Source organism: Amblyomma mixtum, chromosome 1 (assembly GCF_055824585.1).
Source record: "Amblyomma mixtum isolate Tamu chromosome 1, ASM5582458v1, whole genome shotgun sequence".
Classification (NCBI taxonomy): Eukaryota; Metazoa; Arthropoda; class Arachnida; order Ixodida; family Ixodidae; genus Amblyomma; species Amblyomma mixtum.
The window spans coordinates 212,490,701-212,515,568 of NC_143012.1; the positions used below are offsets into that span (position 1 = coordinate 212,490,701).

Consider the following 24,868-nt stretch of genomic DNA (forward strand, 5'->3'; position numbering starts at 1 on the left):
TAGTGCGGAACGTGTCCCAATCGACAAGGGTGGGGGTTCGAGCGCTACGACGTTTGGGGCCAGTTGAGGCCACTATTTCCAATATGTAGTGATCGCGGCCAAACTTTTGTTGAGTGCTTATCTATGTAGGAGTGCCTGAATTTTTAGCAAATTCAGATCGGGAGACGTATCCCTGGAAACACTGTTACCGCAGCGGGTGAGGACAACTGGGTCTGTAAGAAGAGTCAACCTACACTTTTGGTTTGGTTCCACACTGTTGTGCGGTGAGCCACAAGTTTCGACCTTTAATGTCCTCCTGTGCGTACCCCCAAGCCGGGTATTGGGCATTCAAGTCTCCCGCAAAAATGGCGGGGTGATTGCCTGCAAGTGTCAGGGTCGCCTGAAAGTGCGGGCCAAAGCTTGCTTTCTGTAACTCGAGGCTGCTCTACAGCAGCCCCGAGAACACTCAGCACAAACAGACTGTAGTCGGGTTTCCTAGGCGGAATTAATTCAACTAGCACGTGTGTGACATTTGTGACTGGGGTATCGTGCTGTACAACCGTAATATTTCGTTTGACAAGAGTCGTGACTCCAAGCGTTTCACCTCCCGATGAAAAGGATTGATATCCAGCTAGCTTGCTATTGGTTTGTGTCTCTTGTAGTGCGATTCAATCCGGTCCGTCTCTATTGTGGACGAATTGTTGGAGTAGAGCTCGTTTGAGGCTAAATCCTCGGCAGTTCCACTTCCAGATGGTGTACTTTGGTTGTGGCGCCATATTGATGCTAGTCTGATACCGCTTCGGAAGAAGCGGATTTGCGAATTTTGAGGTGAAGGAACCTGCTCTCTGCTTCCTGCTGCCAGCTGCCTAAGTAATTCCTGCCTGTGTCTGCATAATTCTTCCATGATGGCAGTCATTGTAAGCTGCATTTGAATGAGGGCGTTGTTTGTCTGCGTTTGCGCTTCTTCAATTTTTTTAATGCTGTCGGCTACTTTTTGGTCTTCGGAGAGGGAACCTCCTGCATTTCGCTTAGGCGGGGGTGCCCGCGTTTATTCAACATGCACGTCTGCTCCAGCAGAGGTAGAAGGGGTAGGGTTATTGGCGCCACCGGTCGTAGGCGGTGACCCAGTCTGCATTTGTTGCTGTTTTAGAGCGGCATTTTCTTTCTTTAGGTCCTCGACCTCACGAAGTAATTTCCCTACCAGTACTTTCATGTCTTCTAGGTGAGAGGGGTTGGAGTTAGATATCTGGGAGGCCTTATCTGCCCAGCCTACATTTTGCGTGCCGACGGCATCCTGGTTCAAACCGGGGTTCCGTTGCGTGAAGGAGTCCTGGATTTAGAGACAGACCGGCCTCTCTGTTCCAATCATGGAAAGGAGCTGGATCGATGTCTATAGTTAGTCCTTCCCCTGCTTTTGGAGCTGCTGCGTCGCTCATTAGACTTCGGTGTCTCTTGGCTATGCTGGGTCAGAAGTTGGCGTTTCTGTTCACAGCGGCGTCTCTTATGGAGTGCGGTAGATCTCGCGGCATTTCTTGCTGCCCAGTTCATGGCCCTTACCGCATAAGGCACACTTAGGCTCGCAGATATGTGCCTCGAGAGGGCTGGCCATGCCGCATCTTCGGCAACGAGCGTTTTTTGGGTCCGGGCCGGGCAAAGGTCTTTGCGATGTCCGAGTTGTCCGCACAAAGAACACACTTCATATTTTTTTTTTTGTAGAGGCAGCAGCGAGCGAATCATGCCAACGACGAAGCTGATCTAACCGGGAACTCGCTCACCGTTGAAGAGAATGAGGACCGTCTGCGACTGCGCACCCATGCGCCGTACTCCACATATTAGAGGATTCCTGGGATGCTGAAGGTTCGCTAGGATGACGGCATCTGATAGATGTTTGGGAACGCCTTGGATCACTCGTTTACCACTGCCGTCCGGCGTGGTGACATAGAGGTGATGGCGATCTTGTTCTCGCCGTAGGTGAGCTCCTGGATGCTTAAGTAGCGTTCCACTCGTGCCGGGGAATGGGTAGCCACCAGTATGGTGTGTTGCTTGAAGTTGAGTAGCATGCAGTCTTCCGACGATTCCGCCAATGTGAGGCCTGCGGCGTCACGAATCAGTTGAAAGATGTCGAGTTGGCCACAGCTCTCGAGTATACGGAGGCCGCCCGATGGGCGGAGTATCACCTTGGTTAGGCCCTTGGGCAGGCGAGGTAGGTTCGACGCCACAGACTGTCGAGCAAGTCGTCGGTCAAGCGTTTTCGCAGAGGAGTCGACAGAGCGCCGCATGCCGCCCTGTCCCTGGGCGCGATCGGTTCCATTGTGTGCCGCTTGGTTACTCCTTTGGCGTTCGTGACCCGATCGTTTCGATTCACCGACGGTGAACCAACCATTTTGGAGCGAAACCTCGTTATGGGCCATACCAGTCCCCTGCACGGTGACTTCCATGTCCAATTTTGGGCGAAAATCCCACCCAGAAAATGCGGCACAGCGCCGTCAGACGCTAGGCCTGGCGTAGGGCTAGCGCGCCATGCGTACCGACAAGAGCCGAAACGCAGAAAAGTCCGCAGAAACAGGCAAAAAGGTACTTGCCGATGCGTCCGACGGCCTTATCCGAGCTTCAAAAACGAAATCCAGGTGAGAGCGGTGATGACCGTCGCTGAATTTAGCGGTGGGCATGGGAGAAGCGAGGAGCGTTCGCGCCAGCGTCCGATCCACGCCACGTTCAGCCGGAATCTCCTGCCTGCTCGTACCTGGCCTAACACGGTTGGATATGAAACTGGTCTCACCTGCACGAGCGCCTTACTTGTTGACCGCGATTGTTGACGAACTAAAATGTGGTACCGCGCCTTATGGATGCTGAGAGCGAGAGAGAGAGAAAACTTTATTTACACAGGAATTCGGGGCACGCCCCAGGGTCCCCGCACGACCCCACTGCACTCAAGTGTTTATGTTCCGTAGGTCCATAACACTGGCAGCACGGCCGGTGGCGATGGTCTGCACGGCCGGGTCCTCCGAGCGCAGCAGGGTCTCCCAGTCCTCCCAGGTCTTGAGGGTCCGCCGGGCAAAGGGAAATAATGTGTAGGGAAGAGGCGAAGGGGTCTGGGCATAGAGTGCATGCCGGAGTGGGGAAGGAGGGATGATAGTGGGCTAGGTTAAGGGGTGAAGGCAGAGTGTGTGTCTGTAGTCTGCACCAGAGTGGTGGTGGTGGTGGTGGTTTGGATTAGTTTATGGGGTTTAACGTCCCAAAGCGACTAAGGCTATGAGAGACGCCGTAGTGGAGGGCTCCGGAATTTTCGACCACCTGGGGTTCTTTAACGTGCACTGACATCGCACAGTACACGGGCCTCGAATTTCTCCTCCAAAGAAATTCAGCCGCCGCGGCCGGGATCGAACCCACGTCTTTCGGGCCAGCAGCCGAGCACCATAGCCACTGAGCCACCGCGGCGGCCTGGTGGTGGTGGTGGAAACCTTTATTGAATGATGTAAATCGTGGGACGAAGCCCCCTACATGGCACTTGGATGCCTCCTCAATGTGAGGAGGAGGCACCCTTACAACGCGAAGGATAGCCCCTGGAGCGCAATCCTTCTGTGAGCGCTGGACCCGTATTACGGAACTTTGTCAAAAACCTGTCAAAAGTTATTGACAGTGACGTCAAAATGACGAAACGATGTGACGTCGACGCTTGACGCAAAATTGACGCAACGAGGAATCAGCCAATTACAGCAGAGCGGCGCCCCGAAGCATTTGCCTGCACGACGAGGGACCGTCTGCTAAATTTTTGCTGAAAGAGTAAAGAAATGCGCAGTGATAAAAATAATTATTATTTTATTTTGCCAAAAAATGATGTTTAAAGCTAAAAAATATAAAGAAAAACAAGAAGCGCAAGAAGTTAGGCTATTAAACTTCCTGGTGGGTAACTTTTGCTGCCGCGGGGGTGCGCAGACGGCGGTAAAACGTCAACAAGCCGCTTTGCACGTGAACAGCTGTTCCACGCCTTGATACTGTTTTCTTACGTGGCGACGAAAATCAAGGTACTGTGCGGTTGTTCTAAGTGCGCAAAAATTGACGAAGCCAACTTGTTAAGGTCTGTGTTGTTCGGCTCTTACGATCGATGAAAAAAGTGTCAAAGCGTGAAGCGTTGTATGTGATGTGTGGTCGTCTGTTTCTTTTTCCTCGACCGGTAAACAGAAGACGGCCACGAAGTGCGATTTGCAGGGGAAAATAAAGTTATTTGCCAGCATAAGCATGTTTTATTTGTATGTAGCTGTGGCACAGAGGTGTCGTCGGCTGCCGAAGCTTGCATGAAAGCCGCCGGTCGCAAATAACCGCCGTGCACACAGCACCCGCTGCTGCACCGACAGCGCATTCGCACGCAAACCTCCAAATTCATCGGCGACTTCGTCGCATAGCCGCACCGCAGTCTGCCTCTCCAGTCGAAAAAGGCGTTGGAACAGCTCGTCCGGCAAGTCAAACGCGTCTTCGTGCGCCCTCCTTCGCCGTTGCTCGCGTCGCCGCAGCCGCCTCAGCCACATACGACGCCGCTGCCGCCGCCGCCATTTTCTGTCAAAAACGAACGGTCCACTTTTGACCGCCTCAAAGCCGTCAAAAAAAATCGTCAAAATGCGCCTGCATAATTAGGCGTGCAACGTCGCCACTTCTGTCATGTCCGTGACGTAAACGACAGCCACCCATGACGCAAGAAAGCAACATGGCCGCCGGCCACGGCCGACCAATAGGAGCGCGGCTACGGCGGGGCTTTTTGACGAGTTTTTGACGCGTTTTTGACAAGTTTTTGATTTGACAGTTCCGTAATACCGCCCCTGGAGATGATCCGGCGCTGGTCTTGAGCGGGCGCCAGAGTGTGCTGAGGAAATCGCGCTTAGCGAAAGTAAGCGGCGCGCCGCACTGCACGGCGCCTATGTTGTTGTTGCGACTGAAAGAAGAATGAAAAGGAAAGTGCACGGGCCTGCCAACTGGCTCCAGCCAGCGCCTATACGAGCGACGGTGGTGTTGTTAAGCATTGCGAAGCACGGAATATTGAGCGAAAGCAGGTTTTTGCAGGTGGACACTAACGCCACATACACGAAAGCAAGATTGAGGGGCCCATTGACCAAATGAGTCGTTTTTGTGCCTTTCCTTTTGTCAAAATCAACGGACTCTTAGACAATGTTGCCAATGGCAACGCCCATGAACACAACGAAAGCAGGCGCTCACTTATTATTTTGGTTCGGTTTTTGAGAAAAAAGTAAATGACATCGCAGCTGTCACATCGGGGTGGACACCCGAACGGAGCCGTAACGGAAGGGATCAAGGAGGGAGTTAAAGATCAAAGAGGAAACTGAACGTTTGAAATTGCGTTTTGATTAAAGGAAATGCGCAGTGTCGGTCACACATCTTGGTGGCAACATGAACCGCTCCTTAAAAGCAGGTTACAAAGAGAAATTGAGAGAAGAGATGCCATGTGGCTGCCCCACCTCAACCGCTCTTCTAATTGAAGGCCAGATTGCGGAGCCGGTGACTTTGGCTTCAGTAGGATAGACAAGTTTTTCTTCAAACACAGGTTGTCTTTGTGAGGGACTATGGTCCCTTTGTATGAATAATCAGTCCAATAAACTTCTCTTCAAGGTTGTTTTTGTCTTTGTGAGGGACTATGGTCCCATTGTATGAATAATCAGTCCAATAAACTTCTCTTCGAGGTATTTTTGCTTTATGGCGCAGTCGCGCCGCGGTCGCTGGTGGCTTTCGACGCCGTACCATAGAGTAACATAAAAGTAAAGAGCGGACACTCGGGCCCTTTCGCGGCCGAGTTCGGCGCTTCCCCGTTTCCGCCAGATGGCACTGGTCGTGCAAATAAAAAAAAATAAAAAGAGTATGGTTCGCTTCCGTAGTAGGTTCACTGCCGCTTGCCAAGCGCACGCGATGCGTGGCATAACGCCTTTGCGGCTTGTGGGTGACGTCTTCGCCGCGGCGTCCAGGCAAGCGATCAAAGCCAAACGCTTTTGACGAGCGTTGCACGTCGAAACCTGGATAATCGTTACGTGCTCCGTAATCGTCACGCTGGTGGCCGGCTGCTCAGCTGGGCAATGTGACACCGCCTCCTCCGCGAGAGTGAAGAACGCACAAGACGCAATGAAAGTAGAGCCTCCGAGATTCCTGTTGGATCCTATCATCTCTGAGGCCAGTGCGTTTCCCCGGGTCCGCTAGGTGCGCTGTGCACAAAAGTCGGCCGCTGGGACCTACGGGAGTGTCCGCTCTTTACTTCTATATTACTCTATGGCCGTACTGTGTGGCCGATTCTCGGCCGACTCCGATGGGAGCTGATCAATTTTTTGTCCGAACAACTCTTTTTCTTGGGTGAGGAAGAGTTTCACCGGCAATGGTCATGCCCATTCATTTCTGTAAATAACGGTCGTCTTGTCCTGGTTTTTAGACCAAACTGGAGAGAGAGAGAAAAACTTTAATTGAACAGGAATTCGGGGCACGCCCCAGGGTCCCCGCATGACCCCACTGCACTCAAGTGTTTATGTTCCTAAGGTTCATAACACTGGCAGCACGGCCGGTGGCGATGGTCTGCACGGCCGGGTCCTCCGAGCGCAGCAGGGTCTCCCAGTCCTCCCAGGTCTTGAGGTTCTCTAGGTCTCGCGGGGGAGGGTCCGCCGGGAGGAGGGAAAGGATGTGGAGGGAAGAAGCGAAGGGTTCTGGGCATAGGGCGCAAGCAGGAGTGGGGAAGGAGGGATGATAGTGGGTTAGGGTAAGGGGCGAGGGGAGAGTATGTGTTTGTAATCTGCTCCAGAGTGTTGCGTGTCTGTTATCTAGGGAGGGGTGGGGCGGGGGGTAGAGCTGGCGAGAGGCTCTGTATGCCTGGGTCAGCTCACTGAATGAGTGCATGCGATCCTTCGTGAATCCCCGATCCGAGGCCACCTGAGCCCGGTTTAAAGAACCTCGGGCTAATAGGTTGGCGGCCTCGTTTCTGGGATTCCCGGAGTGCGCAGGCACCCATATCTGCTCCACTTGGCGGGGCGGGGGTGCATCGGGCGAGTCTAATTTGTGAAAAGCAGGGACATGAACTCGGCCTCGAGCAAAATTTAGAATCGCAGTTTTAGAGTCAGTTAAAATATACCGGGCTTCCGTGCGGGTTATACCAAGTGCAATGGCGGCTTCCCCTGCAGCCTTTGGGGACGTGTCTGGAGGGAGAGGTAGTGTGAGGAGGGTGGATGAAGAGGAGTCCACCGCAGCTGCTGTCGCTTCATCACCCGTGCAGGCAGCGTCCACCCATACGGCGTCCGGCTCGGGGCCGTACGCTCGATGGAGTGCCTTCGCACGGGCTCTGCGGCGCTGCTCATGGTGGGACGGGTGCATATTCCTCGGGAGCGGCCTGATGAGAAGCTCTCGGTGAAGGGTTCGTGGGATGGCGAGGAGGGTTGGGTCGTTGGCCGGTATTTTGATTCCCAGGGAGTCCAGGATATACCGACCTGTGGAAGTTTTTGTGAGCCTGATGTATTGGGGCTGTCGGTGGGCCTCCACCAGTTCCCCGATCGTGTTGTGGAGGCCCAGGCCTAGTAATCTGTCTGTGGGTGTGTTGAGGGGAAGATGAAGTGCTACTTTGAATGCCTTGCGAATCAAAGCATCCAAAGCGTTTATGTCATGTTTGGATAGTTGTAAGTATGGGGTAGTGTACAGTACACGGCTGAGGACAAAGGCATGAATGAGGCGACATAGGTCGCGCTCCTTCATGCCTCTATGATGTCCCGAAACCCTGCGGATGAGGTGCGATCTTGAGGGTAGTGGTGTTTTTGCCATCGTTCTGGATGTGCAGGCCCAATACACGGAGGGTGCCAACCTCAGGTACCGGATAACCATTCAATTCAATGGCAATGGGAGAGCGGGGACAGCGGCGGTTCTTAGGCCGGATGAGGAGCAGTTCGGACTTCGCTGGGGAGCAAGACAGTCCGATGGTCCGTGCGTAATTTTGGGTGAGGGTGGCTGCTTCCTGTAAGGTATTCTCTATGTCACCGTCACTGCCGTGGGTGGTCCACAGGGTGATATCGTCGGCATAAATAGTGTGCTTGAGGTGGGGAATAGTTGCCAATTTCCGGGCGAGTAGTATGAGGGTAATGTTAAAGAGAAAGGGGGAAAGGACGGACCCTTGAGGGGTGCCGATACTCTGAAGTGTGTAGGAGGGGGAAGACAGAGGGCCGAAGTGTATCTCAGCCGTGCGGTCAGTCAGGAATGCTTGAATGTAGGCGTACGTGCGCACACCCACATTCAATGGGGATAGAGCAGTCATGATCGCCTGATGTTCAATGCGATCAAAAGCTTTGGAGAGATCCAAAGCTAAGACTGCCTTGGTGTGACCTGGAAGAAGCAGGTCAAAAAGGTCGTGTGTGAGTTGCAGCATGGCATCTTGTGCGGATAGATGAGGGCGGAATCCCACCATGCTATGCGGGTAAAGATTGTTATCCGGCATGTAACTTGTGAGTCTCGCTAACACAACATGCTCGAGGAGATTCCCGAGGCATGAGGTTAGCGAAATCGGGCGAAGGTTTAGAATGATGAGTGGTTTGTTGGGTTTTGGTATAAATATTACCTTCGCGTGGCGCCAGGACTGCGGGAGGTTACCCTCCCTCCAGCACTGGTTGAAGTATTTCGTAATATGGGTGATCGATCGGTCATCCAGATTACGGAGCATGGAGTTTGTGATTTGGTCTGCACCAGGTGCGGAGTTGGCGCGGAGAATCAGGAGGGCCGCTCTGACTTCCGTCTCCGTGATGTCGGTGTCGAGTGTGGGATTTGGTTGTCCTGTGTAGTGGGGTAGAGGTGTGGGGCCGCCTGGAGATGTGTACATGGTTTGAAGTGTGTCTAAAAGGGTGTCGGGATCGTCAATGTGTTCATGTGTGAGGCGTGTGGAGCTAAAGTCTCCTTTTCAATGTGTCAATGTCAAATTATTGGCTCTTCACCCTTCTGTCAATAGGTATGCTATCCTCTTTTGCATCGCCCACGAGCAATTCTTGTTAGTTACTTAGAGATGTATATGGTACTTCTTCAATTGGCTCCCCTTACATGCTTAATCTCATGTGTTTTTGTAAATGTCAATGTATCTGGTAGCCTTGGCATGTGTACATATGTAAATAAAATTTTTTATAAACAAGACGCATAAGTTTCGATTTCAAGAATGGGACACGACAGAGTGTTGCAGCGCTGCCAGGGAGTCGCATCAGCACACAAAGACACTTCACAAGTCAAACACCACAGCACTTTCACTCAGTCTACTTTTATTCAGTCCGAACCAACGAGCCTTCGTAGCGTGTTCCGAGCGTGCTCGGCTCGGACTCTGAAAGACTTGGGTTTGGTTGTCCATACCTCCACAAGATTTCACTTCAAGGCCCTCATGGTACAGTGCCAACAATGCCGACCCCGGCTTTCCTGCGACATTAGCTCCTCAACGCTGCCGCGTTACAAGTTTTATGAAACCAGTAAGGCAATCCATGGTACGGGTTAATAATGCCCGTTGGATGCTAGATCACTCTGTCTGTCTCTCTGAAAAACATTATTATTGTTACATAATAGGGAGGAAGCTTGATGTATGCACGAAAGGGCCACTCTAACAGCCACTAAGTGCGCTCCTCAGTGCAGGAACCTATTGGCGACCGCTGCGGGTCGGGCGCGCTCGACCAGGGCCTTCTGGCTCACCAGGTCGGAGCAGCCGATAAAGGCTGCCTCCCAGTCCTCCCGGGTGTGGTTGGGTTTTTGGGCGAGGTTCGGGTTGACTGACATGCCCATACCATGTGAAAGATGTCTGAGGACTTCCATGCACAGTACGGACACTTTGCTGTACATGCAGGATCAAAAGGCTTTAAAACTGCCAGGCAGAGCAGTGTTTTCGTGTAAACATGGAGGAGTGTGCGTTCTTCCGTCTCTGTAAGGCCCTTACAGTGCTTAGGATAAATTACGTGGCCGGATTAGTATAATTCAGCAATTTGTTAAAAAATGAGGGCCGGATTGGGTTCAGGATTCATTTCGTTTCGGAAGGGTCTGAAGCGCTGCCCGGAGAGTGAGTGCGCGGGTGGTGGCACCTGCCGTTTCATTGCCTTTGAGGCCCATGTGGTGGTGGTGGTGGTGAAAACATTTATTACGAATGAACAAGAGGTATGTTTGGATCAGCCCGTAAGGGACCGATCCTTACAAACACTAGGTGGAGGTCCCTAGTAGGGGACCCCAGTGGCGGTGTCCGCCGCCCGGGCGCGCTCGACTAAGGCTTGTTGGGCCTGTAAGTCGTGGCAGCCGAGCAGGGTCGCCTCCCAGTCCTCCTGGGTTGGGTTGGGGATGGGGGGAATAGCGGGGTTGGAGGGGCAGGCCCACACCATGTGATAGGTCTCAGAAGACACTGCACTACAGTGTGGGCAACTGCCGCTAAAGGAGGGGTCAAAATGTTTTAGCGCTGCCGGGCACAGCAATGTATTGGTGAGAAGGCGGAGAAAGAGCCGCTCATCCGCCTTCTTCAGGCCTTTACATGGGCTAGGGTAAAGGCGATGACAATTTTGATAATATGTTGTAATATCTTTGAATGTATAGGCCGGATTCAGATCGGTTTCCTCATTGGATGGGGAGGAGAAAACAGCCCGGTGAGAGAGCGCGCGGGCGGCTGCGTCTGATGCCTCGCTTCCTGCAAACCCCTGATGAGCAGGGGCCCATATGAGGTAACGGTATGCGGGGTCCGTATCCCGTATGCAATTATGGTATATTCGATAGGCTAGGAAGGGAGTGCAGCCTTGTTCGACGTTCCGACAGGCCCCTCGCGAGTCGGTGATTATGTATTTTGAATTGGAATGTGAGGCCGTGAGAGCAATCGCGACCTCTTCTGCTTGTGTTGCACTGCGGGCTCTGAAAGTGAGGCCGTTAACTGTGTTGCTGTTGTGAACTACCGCGGCCGTGTACCATTCCCCGTGGTGAGGGCCGGAGGCGTCCACGTAGTATACACCTGTTTTGTTGCCATAATATCGGGCTAGCGCTTCCGCTCGTGCCAGGCGCCAACCATTATGGTCTTCATGTGACATGTTTGCTGGAAGAGGCCGCACGTGGAGGGCACGTCTCCACAGTTCCGGGAGGCGAACCTGTCTTCCATTGGAGGGGTGTGTTGGATATGGAGTCGAGCAAGAAGGCGGCGACCCGACTCCGTTATCGACAAGCGCGTGTACTGGTTTGTAAGGTGCGCCTCCCGGAGCTCCCGGAAAGTATTCCCCACCCCAAGAGCCATAAGCCGGCTGTTTGAAGTAGTGATGGGGAGGTCAAGGGCACGTTTAACAATTTTGCGAAGGATGACCTCAAGGGCATCCCCCTCTTGTTTCCATAGGTGGAGATAAGCAATCGAATAGAGAATTCGACTAGTTACGAAGGCGTTTGCCAGCCGCAAGGCATTCTTACTTCGTAACCCTCCGCGTTTGTTGGAAACCCGGCGGACCATGCGGCCCACCTGGTCCCCCACCTTACGGAGTTTGGCCAATGTAGTGTCTGGCCACCTGTGATTGTGGATGTAGAGTCCGAGTACCCGTATCTAATCACTTTCGCGTATGGGACCACTCTCAAGAGAGAGAGAGATATTGTAGTTGTACACTTCTGTCAGGGGCGGAGGTGCACAAATTCCGATTTTTGAGGGGAACATTGAAGACCGCAGCGGCGGGCGTAGCGGTCTACTATCGTCGCCATTGTTTGCAGGCTGGTTTCAATGTCTCCTGTGCTGCCCTGCGTGGCCCACAGAGTGATGTCATCGGCGTACAGGGCGTGCTGCACGCCGGCGACACCACTCAGCTGGGCCGGCAGGTGCATCATGGCCAGATTGAAGAGTAGCGAGGAAAGTACCGCGCCTTGAGGGGTTCCTCGCGTGCCGAGTAGGTACGGACCATGGTCTCTATCTTGAATTCGAATGTAGGATTGACGATCCATTAAAAATTGGCTTATGTATCGGAATGTGTTGAGGCCACAGTCGGTGTGACTTAGGTTAGTGAGTATGATGTCATGTGTTACATTGTCAAATGCCCCTTTATGATCCAAGGCGAGTACTACCCGGTCATTATGGGGGCATTCGAGGGGGTCAAGGACTTCCGATTGAGTTGCAGGAGGACATCCTGTGCGGATCTGTGTGGGCGGAATCCGAACATGGTGCTCGCAACGACTTGTTTGTGTTCAAGATACGTAGATAACCGATCCCGCACCATCGTCTCCATTAGTTTGCCCACACATGAGGTGAGAGAGATGGGGCGGAGGTTATCTGTGCCAATTGGTTTGCCAGCTTTAGGAATAAAAGTGACCAAAGCCGTTTTCCATTCGATTGGCAGGGGGGTGTCCCCGCGCCAAATCGCATTGACGTATTCCAGGAGGGACTGGTATGCCAAGTCGGGCAGGTTCGTCAAAAGCTTGACGGTGACCTTATCCCGTCCTGGCGCAGTGCCCCGTTTCATTTTGGCGAGAGCCGCCCGCAGATCATGCAGCTGGAAAGGTAGATCCAGCTCCGTGTTCTCTCAGCCTGCATAAGAGTACGCAGATCCACGGGGGTCTTGGGCTGTACACAGATACTGGTCACGAAGTTTCTGTGCCAGTTGAGTCGTGTTGCCATGAAAAGCGTGCATGGCTCGCTGCAAATGTTTTTGTGTTTCGGTTCGTGTTTGGGTTGGGTCGATTAGGGCTCGAAAGAGACGCCACGTGTTTCGGCTGGACATTTGTCGCGCGGCCGTGTTGCATCTATCTACCCAGTTGGAGTCGGCGAGTTGGGCCGCGTACTCTGCCGCTTTCTGGGTAAGCTCGGAAATTCGAGCTTTAAGCTTTCTATTGTGTTTCTGGCGTCGCCAACGGCGGACGAGGCTGCGACGGGCTTCCCAGAGGTGTAGAAGGTGGTTATCCACGTCCGTGACCGCCTCTGAGGGCTGGATGTGTGTTTCATGCGAGGAAAGGTGTGCCAGCAGCTGTTGGGACCATGCTGTGTAGCCTTGCGCGGAAAGGAGTGTATTATCAAGTGAGTTAAAATTTTGCCTGAGTTTCGTCCAATCTAGGATATGGGCTTGTGTTCTGGGACACTTGAGGTGGCGTGTGCGTAGTGTAGTGTTAATGATGCAGTGGTCGCTACCGAGGGTATCCTCGGTGTTGAGCCAGTCTGCGTGTCGTATGTTGCGAGTGAAGGTTAAGACCGGACACGTATCCCGTGTCACGGAATTTCCTAGCCGGGTTGTTTGGACAGGGTCTGTGTGGAGGGTGAGGCCCAACGTGGACGCAAGCTCCGCCAGCTTACGCCCGTGCGACTCCTCCTTGCGATACCCCCACTGCTGACTGGGAGCGTTAAAGTCGCCCACAATCAGCAGGGGATCGCGGCTCGCTACTCTTAGCGCGCGGCTAAAGAGGTCCGCAAAAGTCACTCGCTTTAGTTTGGGAGAGCAATACACGTTGAGTATATGCAACGGTGGGTCCCTGCGGCGGACTGGTAGGAGGGTCACCATTACATAAGAGTACTCTAGTTGGAGGTCGAGATCCACTAGGTTGGCTGTGTAGTCTTTGTGAACGAGAAGACAAGGCGCGCGATCCTGTTGGAACGTTTTGTAATGTGAAATTGTGGCGCCCAGGACTGGCTCTTGGAGGGCAACCACGGCTGGTAAGGACTCGAAAGTTTCAAGGTAGAGGCGGATGTGAGCAGGAGCCCATACGATCGTTCGAGACGCGGGGGCCCCGAGGTAGTTGTTATTTTGAAGAATGCGATACGCAAAGAAAGGAATGTGTCCCTGTTGCATATTTCTGCTGGTCCCTCTCGAGTCGGTAATGAAGGCTGGCGAATCCTGGGCTGCGGCGGCTAGCGCAATCGCGACCTCCTCCGCATGTATTACGTCTCGAGCTCGGAACGTTAGGCCGTTCACCACGACGTTTTGGTGGACGACTGCGGCCGTCTACCACCCCCCATGGTGAGGGCCGGAGTCGTCCACGCAGAAGATTCCGGGTTTGTTTCCATAGTGACGGGTCAGTGCCTCCGTCCGCGCATGGCGCCTGCCACTATGGTATTCACGTGTCATATTGGTCGGAAGAGGACGCACGTGCAGGGCGTATCTTCATACTTGGGGTATGCGTACGCGCCGCCTTTGTCTGGCCGCCGTCTTACAGCGGTTCACCCAGTTCGAGTCGGCGAGTTGGGTCGCGTACTGTGCAGCCCGCTGGGTGAGCCCGGCGATACTAATTTTAAGCTTTCTATTAGATTTTGGCGGCGCCATCTGCGGACGAGGCTGTGCCGCGCCTCCCAGAGGTGCAGAAGGTAATTCTCCACCTCCGGCGTTGCCTCTGAGATATGAATTTGAGTTTACCTCGAACGAAGGTGTGGAACCAATCCTTGTGTCCACGCGTGGTATCTTTGTTCGTGGGTAGAGACCAAATTATAATAACAATAATAATAGTTTATTTTTCCTCTTTTACAAGGAAAGGAGCAGCCGCAAAAAAGCTGCTTCAGAGAACAGCTTGACCGGGCGACTGCGCCCTTACTGACGGCATTTGGCAGCGCAGGATAAATCAACTGACAATTTTTACATCAATAAATAAAATTGAATGCAATTAGAGCTAAAGCACAAAAGAAATCAAAGTACACCATGTACAAAGCACTAAATGAGGACATAGACACACTGTTCATAAAAACATTTGACGGAACTTTTGTACGGAAACACCTGTAAAATCTTTCCGACTATGGCGTGAGTGCAGATTGAGTAAAACAGGAAGCCTGTGATGAAGCATCTGCTTGCCATAGTTTGTGCGACAGCCAGTGATATGCCAACGTTCTGGATTTCGGACGTTATGTGTATTAATGTTTTGTTTGGTTTGGCTTGGTTTTATGGGATTTAACGTCCCAAAGCGACTAAGGCTATGAGAGACGTCGTAGTGGAGGGCTCCGGAAATTCCGACCACCTGGGGTTCTTTGTTGAAGCGCCGCTCAGCGTGTCGTCCTTCTTGGTGATGCATTGTCTATACAGTAGGGAAACCTGTAGATATACAAATATGCCATTTTAAAGATTTTTAGTTGCTCAAATACTGGCCCTGTGTGCGCGGCGAAAGGAGATTTAGAAATCAGTCTGATTGCTCTTTTTTGTAGCAGCAATAACTTGGTGATATTTTCTCCAGTTGTGGTTGCCCACACTAGTGAGCAATAGTTTAAAATAGAGGAAAAGAGTGCATTGTATAGGAGAATATTAATCGAGAGAGGAAATACTGAAAGATGGACGTATGGAACCTATAGTGCGCGAGAGCTTTGAGCTTTGTAATATGTATTCTACATGTGCATGCCATGATCTGAAAAATAGAAGCCTAACGTTTTGACATATTTGTTAACTTCTGTTTGACTGTCGTTGAGTAGGAGTGGGGATAACTCGAATAATCTGTTTTTTGGGGTGGAAGAGTACGGCTTTCGTTTTACTTACACTAAGTTTTAAACTTTTCTTACATGCCCATTGATCAGTTTTGACAGATTTTTTAACTTCTATTTGTCTCTCGTTGAGTAGGAGTGGGGAAAACTCGAATAATCTGTTTTTGGGGTGGAAGTGTAGGGCTTTCGTTTTACTTACAGTAAGTTTTAAAATTTTCTTACATGCCCTTTGATCAGGTTTGCCCAAGGTCGTGTTAGAACGGCTCGATAGATCAATACCTGAATGACCAGAGAAAAACAGACTGGTATCATCAGCGTAAGTAATATATTTTGCAGATGGATCTACGCTGACAATATCGTTAATGCAAAGAATAAAAAGAAGGGGGCCTAAAAGACTTCCTTGTGGAACTCCTGAGATGACGGGCTGCACTGCAGAGGAAAAACCATTTATTTCGACCTATTGTGTTCTACTGGATAAGTAAGAAGATATAAGGAAGTAGGCTGTACCACGTATACCATAGCGGTGTAGTTTATTGAGTAACGTTTCGTGATTAAGGCTGTCGAAAGCTTTGCCGGATGTATCTTTGCCGGAATTTATTAAGGCGAAAGCTTTTAATGCCTCATACTGTCGTGACCAAGGAATGTTAGCAAATGTGTCCGCGTTTCGGCATCACTACTTAAAAACAAACTCTGTCGAGGCTGATAATCGAACCAGAGACTTTGGGATTTCAAGTGGGAATGCTACCACTCCGCCTCAAAAGCTCAGGGGTGGGCATGAATGAAGGCGTATCTAGTGAATGCACGGGTTTGATAAGCAAAACAAAAGGTTTAAAAAATAAAGACAATTAAAGATAGAAAAAGAAACAAAATAAAAATAAAATAAAAACTTAGAATATGAAAAATACAAGAAAAACAGTGTGCCAGGAAACGCTTTCGCCTTGCAGCACTTTAGACAGCCACAGTGCCCCCTGAATTTTTCCAGTCAGGGAGCCGCGCTTGTGCATGACGTCTTGACAATGGTTTAATCCTTACGGTGATATTGAAAAGGCAGTGGTCACTACCGAGGGTTTCCTCCATGTTGGCCCACTCTGCGTGTGTAATGTTTTTGATAAAGGTAAAGTCCGAACACGTATCCCGGGTCACGGAGTTGCCCACCAGCGTTGGATATGCAGGGCCGATGTGAAGAGTTCGGTACAGCGCGGATGCAAGTTGCGCTAGCTTGCGTCACGCTTCTCCTAACGCACGTAACCCCAAAGCGTACTGTGGGCGTTGAAATCGCCTACAATTAAAAGGGGGTCTCTGCCCGCAGCCTTCTGAGCGCGGCTAAAGAGTGCGGCGAACGTTACATTTCTGAGTCTGGGGAACAATAGGTGTTGAGTATATGGTGTTTTGCATCGCGTTTCACATACGAGTATTCAGTGCGAAGTTCCAAGTCGACTATATTAGCCGTATAATTTTTATGCACACAGACGCAAGAAGAGGGGTCCTGCTGGGAGGTGATGCAATTTCTAAGGGTTGCGCCGCTCCCTGGCTCCTGGAGGACAACCACCGCAAAACGCGAGTCGAGAGTTGAAAGGAAAATTCGGAGACCCGCCCGCTTTGCGCGGGAGCGGAAGCCCCGACAGTTCCACTGGACAATTTGGACGGGGGTGGCCGAATTGGTTCTTGGAAAGCGCCTGGTATTATGGCTGCTCGCTACAGCCTTTAGGTTAAGGACGGGTTGTTGTGACGCTGCTCCGAAGCCAGCACTCGCGGGGAGGGAGGCGTCCTCCATACCTGAGAGCGAGCAGTTGTCATCGTCGTCTACCTCCGGGATTCGCTTCGGTGGTTTGAGAGGGCGTCCAGATACGTCCTTGTAGGGACCGCCGGGCCTGCGCGAGGGGTGCGAGGAATGCGCAATTTTTTGGTCAGTTATTGCGGGTCTTGCAAATTGGAGATGGTATTGGTCACCATAGAGATTTGGTTTTCTATCGCGGCGAATCCTTCGTCTATTGGCCCGAAACAGGCCTCGAAATGAGCCTGCAGTGCGGACTCCGCGCTTCCTGCCGCCTTCGGCGCCACGAGCTCACTCTCAACCTCTGCCGCGGGAGGAGAGGTGGAGAAGGTGGCTTGTGCATTTCAGATTCCAATTCGTTAATTTTCTGTAGCAGTATCTCCTTTTGGCGCTGAGTGCTGGTATTTGATTCTGCTCGGCACTGATAGCCCCTGGGAGGGGAGTCAGAAAGGGGGAGGAAGAAGCAGCCCCGTCCAAACCACTCAACAGGTGTCCCGTTTTGACGACACCTTCCCAGGTCGACGGTGGCTTCCCAGCGCCTCCGGGAGGTGGCGCCAGCTTCTGGGTGTTGGAGGTTGGAGGCACAAAATGAAAGCTTTTCTTCTTGGGCGCCGATTTTTTTTTCTTGCCCATTTGGAAGACCATATTGTATGTGCGAAATTTGGCCGCACAGTCGCGTGAGTTGGTGGCATGGGCGGTACCGCACACAGAATACCGGGGTACACAGTTGTGAGGGGCCCGCACCCTCTCCACTAGCCGGGCTTGCAGTCCGCAGGGTCCACACGTGTCCGGCTCAGGTTCGGACATGCATCCGCGTGATGCCCGACGGCCGCACATTGGCTGCAGGCCGGTATAGTTTTGTAATAATTTTGCAGAGACACGACCACGTCAAGGTAGATATACCGTGGTAGCGAAGGCTCCATAGACGCCCATTGGTCCAAAAAATGGCGGCTCAAGGGGCACCCCAGCGCCCCCATTTTGGGGGGCAACCTACGTATGAGTGACGTTAAATGACGTCAAGCATATGTATGCTTTTGGCGCGAATTATAAAGGGGTCTTTTTATAGAACCCGCATTTTCGAGCCGGTATCTCTTGAAGGTTGCTTTTCAGCGCGCACCAACCTTTGCAGTCAAATGTGCTCGAGCTATGGCCTTAATTATGTGCAGTTAGGAACCCAATGAAAGTGACTGGCAAAGAAGGCAGCATAGAAAGGCAGCATACACTTTCAGACGCTGGCTAAGCATGCATGATTCGTAGTGGAAACATTGGTGAAAATACTGGTGCGAGTACTTTTGAGAGGCCCGTGTGCTGTGCGATGTCAGTGCACGTTAAAGAACCCCAGGTGGTCGAAATTTCCGGAGCCCTTCACTACGGCGTCTCTCATAGCCTCAGTCGCTTTGGGACGTTAAACCCCAATAAACCAAACCAAACCAAACCAAACTTTTGAGTTCATCGAGTTATGATGCACAAAGCACAGGCTCAAGTGCACAGTTTGCAACACAGTGTACGGCAAGTATGGTTTTTATATTCATGGTTTATTACAGCAACCAAACACATACAGTGATAAAGCACACATACAAAAAATACACGTTGTTGTGACGCGTGGTTCATGAGACGCGCGCGTTCATGAGCGCGCGTTCATGCGAAGGAGCAGACAAGTTTCCAGGGGCGAACGCTGCGTTTATTCCCGCATGTTCGTCGGTGCGTGGCTGGACGAGAATAACCCACCAGTAGGTTGCGGCGCACGCCTTTTATTACTTTTTGGCGCGCATGCGCATTAGCGACGGCGGCGGCGATAGCCGGACACCACACATGTCACAGGCAGCTCAAGCTGTAGTTTTTTTTAAGGCATCAGGCATGCAATGTATGCTGACGATATAACAGTCTGGACAAACACGGGTTGTCTCGGAGAGAAGGAAGAAAGGCTACAGCAAGCGGCCTCTTGTGTAGAGCAATACCTCGCAGAAAGAGGACTCGCATGCTCGACCGAGAAATCGGAACTGCTGAGAGTCTGGACAGGCAAGCAAAACCGGACCGTCCCAACCAACGAGGACCTAAAACTCAACGTCTACCTTGACGGGACACCCATACCCGAAAAGACAACAATAAGAATTTTAGGCATGTGGGTTCAATCCAACCAGCGCAGTACTCACACTTTTACCCTGCTCAAAGCAACAACACTACAAGTCTCACGCATGATCACCCGCATCACCAACAGGCGACATGGCATGCGTGAAGAGGACACACTCAAACTAGTCAGAAGCCTTGTAGTTAGTAGAATCACGTACAGCCTACCCTACCAGTGCCTCAACAAAAACGAAATACAACAAGCGGATGCCCTGCTACGCAAAGCGTATAAGACAGCGCTCCGACTTCCGCGCAACACGTCAACCGAAAAACTCATGGCCCTGGGATTACATAACACCTTTGAGGAGCTACGAGAGGCGCAGCTTGAGTCGCAAAAACTCAGGCTGTTGCAGACAACGACTGGAAGAGCGCTCCTGCAGAGGCTCGGATACCGCGAGCAGATGCGAGAAATGACGAGGACGGTAACGATCCCCGACGAGCTTCGCAAGACCCTCAAGGTAGCGCCAATACCAAAAAACATGGATCCCAACCTCCATCGAGGCAGAAGAGAAGCGAGGGCCGACTTCATCGAAAGAACATACGCTCCTCAAGCCACGACCGTGTATGCAGACGCGTCTTGGAGAGGAGGAGACACCAAAATCGCTGTGGCGGCGGTGGTCGATTCGTCTTTACGCGAAATGACCAGCGCGTCTCTCCGAGGCTGCACAGCTGCAGAGTCCGAGGAAGTAGCCGTTGCTCTAGCGGTGGCGGAGGGCTATAGAACCGGGCGGTCGCTAACAATACTCACCGACTCTCAAACAGCCTGCCGAAATTACATGAATGGCAGGATAGGTCGTCACGCGCTCCGTATACTCCTCGCAGCGAGCGACAGAATTAAAAACCAGGAAGAACACAGCGACAAGATCCCACACAAAATTGTGTGGGTACCGGGGCACACGGGGGTGGCAGGGAACCAAGAGGCCGACAGGATAGCTCGAGGATACATTACTTTCCGAGCATCCGATGTGCCCGCGGAACTCGCGCCAGCACCCAGGGATTACTCGGCCATACTACAAAACTACAGAGGCAGAAGATTGCGGTATCCCCCACCGCACAAATCTCTCAGCAGAGAGGAAGCTGTCACTTGGAGACAATTACAAACAGGCTCTTCCCCAAACCTACATATACTAAACAAAATGCACCCTACCATATACGCGGACAAATGTCCCTGGTGCGACGGAAAACCTACTCTCTATCACATCACATGGGCCTGCCAAAAGATAGACGTGGTCCCCAAAATACAAAACCCGAGTGCGGAGCAGTGGGAGACTCTGCTGTCCAGCGACCGCTGTGAAGACCAAGAAGGTCTGGTACAGTGAGCTCAACGGACGGCAGTGGCCAGCGGAGCCCTGGACTGAGGGCAACCGACCACTGATTAGAGGCGGACGACTTCGACAGAGAAGACTCCTGGGGGTAAAATCAAGGAGAAAACGTCTCTGAAGATGCTCCCAAACCGCAGGAAAAAGGACTAGAGTAAAATAAAGTTTTTCCTTCCTTCCTTCCTTTAAGCTGGCTATTCATCTCAATGGTCACAGTGCAGATAGGAAAAAGTCCTGAAGTTCCACGAACGTTGCCAGGTAGGAAATTGAAAAGTATAGAAAACAATGCTACGACAGCTTCAATTGAGGCAAACATGACATGACATAAGTAGGCGCATCAACACATAGACCATGCTGCACACTGGGATTGCTCTTCACAATTCATTTGTTCAACTGAGAATATAGCAGGTATATTTACACCTGCATTAGAATATTAAAAACATGTTTCAGCATCAACAAACCTGCTGAACGCTAGAGCGTTACACCATAACAGGGCCTGCGCACAACCTCGTGACCTCCTTGTCGCTAACGTAAGTAATTTGAAGCAATTCTAATCAAACTAAAACATACGTGAAGTGCAAGGGCATTCAATACGGCCACAATTTCCTCGAGTAGGCAAAGCATCGAGACGCATCCATCCTGGCCGCAGATACGCAGACAGTTCGAAGTGCTTGGAACAAACCCTCGGGTTTCGCAGCTAGCACGGCATCTTCTCCAGGCTGAGGTTGCGGCGGAACTGCACCCAGGTTTTGCACCTGGACATGATGCAGCGTCCGCGTTATACAACTGCACACAAATGAATACCATATACTCCAAACGTGAATACGCCATGATTAATTTCACCTAAATGCCGTACGTTATAACTAAGGCAGAAAATGCTCGCGCCAAGCCTCCGCGCTTCAGAGTACGGTTACGCTCGCTTGATACCACGCGGCTAGCTGCTTTTGTGTGCTAAAAAAGTGGCGAGAGTGATGCAGCGAAATGAGTTTAAAACTACATGGACGGTTATGTATACGTACTACGGCAGTAACTATTGCTAACCGAATTCAGCTAAGGCACAGTCAATGCGGCTCATATACATATGGTTGAGTTTCGATACAGTAGGTTACGAGGGGATCCTCGAATTGGCTTCACGGTGCTGCAAAACCCATTAATGTCATGATCAGAGCTGTTAGGCAGCGCAGTTGATTTTAAAATGACCATGCGGCGCCTTGCATGCGGGAAGTAGATGATTGGTTCGGCTGGTTTATGGGGTTTAACGTCCCAAAGCGACTAAGGCTATGAGAGACGCCGTAGTGGAGGGCTCCGGAAATTTCGACCACCTGGGGTTCTTTAACGTGCACTGACATCGCACAGTACACGGGCCTCTAGAATTTCTCCCCCAAAGAAATTCTAGCCGCCGCGGCCGGGATCGACCCCGCGTCTTTTGGGTCAGCAGCCGAGCACCATAGCCGCTGAGCCACCGCGGTGGCGCATGCGGGAAGTAGAGGGCACGTGGTTGCTCATGAGAGCCTGGTAACAAGTTCACGTTGGTGACGGTCGGCTGCACGAAACTAACTACAAATAGGACAAATGATGGGTCTCTTTTGCACACCTTATGACTGCAAGTGCGTGCCCTGCAGTTTACTTAAATATCCCGATAACATGAAGCCAAGTACGTATGAAAGGGTTACAGCTACGAAACAGGCGCGAAAAGCCCGACAAAAGCATACAGAGCAGACGACAACGGCAAGAGCTCAGCTGCGAAAGTCCAGCGGGAAGCGGTGTAGTCTTGGTGAGACACCCACGGCACAACCACGCTTTCACGATGTGCAACGGAGCAAGGTTCTTTCACATGCCGCAAGTTCATCTTGAAATGAAGAGCTAAGCGCTTGAAACGATGAGCGCGAAGCCTCGGAAAAAGGTTTCGCACTGGCCGTACACCGAAGGAAACGATAGAAGCAATAAAACTGCTGCAGGCGTGCATCGGGGTGCAAATCTTGTCAAACGTTGACAGAGAAGCGACGAGCAAGGACGACAAAAACTTCTTAAAGGGGCCACTTCGGGACCGGCGAGCTTAATTTACACGCTTTCCAAGGCGCGCCATTGCAGACAGCTGGTGATAAGAAATCGCTTCGTAAGCTCCCGCGGTCCCGCGGCCTTTGTGGCCGGGCACCGAAACAAGGCCTGCAAAGTCGCTCTGCAAATGCACCGCACACTCATCAACAGGGGTCGCAACAAGAGCGTTGCGAAAAATTACAAAAAACCGGCGTAATGTTTTGCTGAAATAATTCACCTATTTTATAAAACGTGGCATTAAAATATTAATTTTTTTGTAATTTTATATTATTTTTATCTGTGCTTTTGAATTTCATTATATAAGTGTTTCGGCCCCCCAAAGCGGCTGTGCTGCAGTCGCGCTGAACCGTTTTTGAGCACAGCCTTCGCCACCATTCTACATCCACCTTGAGCACGTTGTCATAATGCACGTAACGAGGTTTCTCCTTACCCGTGACGGTGATGCTTGCCTTTCTGGATGTTCCGAATTTCCGGATTTCCAAGATGGTGCCGGCGCGCCAGCACGCTCGTTGTTGAAGAGTTTCCGTGGTTTCCGTGTTACTGACCACGATCACTCCGCGGCACGTGTTCCTGCCGTCTTGTCTCAGGTAACCCTGAAGCTTGACCGATCCCTTCTTGGTATTAACTGCAAAGTCTCCGATTTGCCGGTCGGCCGCCTCGTTGTCCGGGGTATGCTCGATGATAGTGTTTTGGCATCGCGAGGGCAGAACGGAGATGGCGCGGGCCCGTTCCGGCCCGAGGTATACGCCGAAGTAGCGGTACCGCAGCCGGTTTCCATGAACGCCTCGTGAAGAGAAACACGTTCTCGGGGCTTTGAGACTATAACGTAGTCTTCAGGAGCAGGTTTGGCATTGGACGCGGCTTCCACTTCGTGAACGCCTTGCCCTTGCTTCCCGTGGCACGCGTGACGGGAGCTTTCACCTTTCTGACCGATGTGCCAGCGGTCGAGCCGGCGCCGAACGCTGCCATCAGGGCTTTTTCCTGGGTGCGGCATGCAGCCGCTTGAAGCAAAGCTTGACTCCAAATTTTGGGAGAAAGCATCAAATTTGTGTCGCCAACGGTGGGAGCCGAGGACCATGCCATCGCCTCTGTGTCGTAAGCGCGTAATTAAAGAGTGGAGTTCTCCATTTTTACTTGGAGGCCGAGTCGAACCGGCCGAGCGTCGGAGTTGTCGTTAGGCCTAAGGACGGTAACGACGTGGTGGGTCGAAAAGCAGCCTTAAATTTGAAGAAAATGGGCCCACCTGTACGAATATGATATCCACTTGTTCCGCTCGAGGTTTCGAATCAGCAGATGCCAGTTTGCCGGGGTAGGATGAATTGGGTTACGGCCCCAGCCGAAAACCAGCGGAGCCGAAACACACATGTCTGCTCACATCGCGCGCTCAGACACCCCCTGCTAGATCACCAGGTGGTTGAAACCATTTTCAAGCCATCTGCTACACGCCTTCTTCTCCTTTTTGTTTCATTTCATCCTCGATCTTTTCCCTCCCGTCAGTACACCAAGTCTTTCGTCTGTAACTCGCACTTTCCTCCTTTCTCTCAAGGCAGGGTTGAAATCTCCGCAGAGAAGTTAAACAATTATTGCGCCGTATCTTATCCTCGAAGGCACTGTAGGAGGTTGTTATCAATTCTAGGTGTTCTAACTTATACCCGAGCCTTCCACTTCGGAACCGCTTCCTTCTATCAGCACATCGGACAAAAACCAGGCCTTCCTGTATGCTAATAAAAAACACACTTTAACTCATGATTTCAAGCACACTCCGGTAGCCACGTACGCCCCAGCCCGGGATAACTCTGCGAGAGGAGTCATCTGGAGAGCCTACACTCACGAGAATGGCGCTGTGACCCTCGTCGAGCTCCGAGCTCGCAACCCCGATCTCCCCGTAGTAGCCGCACGCCGCATGGGCCGCAGACCCCATTTCGTGGTCGCTGTCGCTAACACCAAGCCACTCTTCTACGTGGGGTATCTCGGCTTCACTTTTCAGGTCTTTCCCTACAAAAGCAACCCGGAGGCGTGCTTCAACTGCAGGAAGCTCGGCCACAGGGCAGATGTGTGCCCCCCACCCACGACAACCAAACTGCCGACGCTGTGGCACGACACGTGACCCTCCCCCAGCTGGCCAACCACACATGTGCCAAGCCTCGTCTATCGTCTGCAAAGGCGTCCGCCTTACTGGCAGCAGAAGCTGCAAATACCATTTCACATCCTCCACCCGACCCGTCTTCCCCATTGGTC

At 51.8% G+C, this 24,868-nt stretch overlaps 2 pseudogenes; both read right to left on the minus strand.

Annotated features, from left to right (window-relative positions):
- Nucleotides 1-24,868, minus strand: part of LOC149370789 (uncharacterized) — a 171,571-nt pseudogene that overhangs the window by 96,581 nt on the left and 50,122 nt on the right.
- LOC149370790 (uncharacterized) lies at nt 1,884-24,551 on the minus strand (annotated as a pseudogene).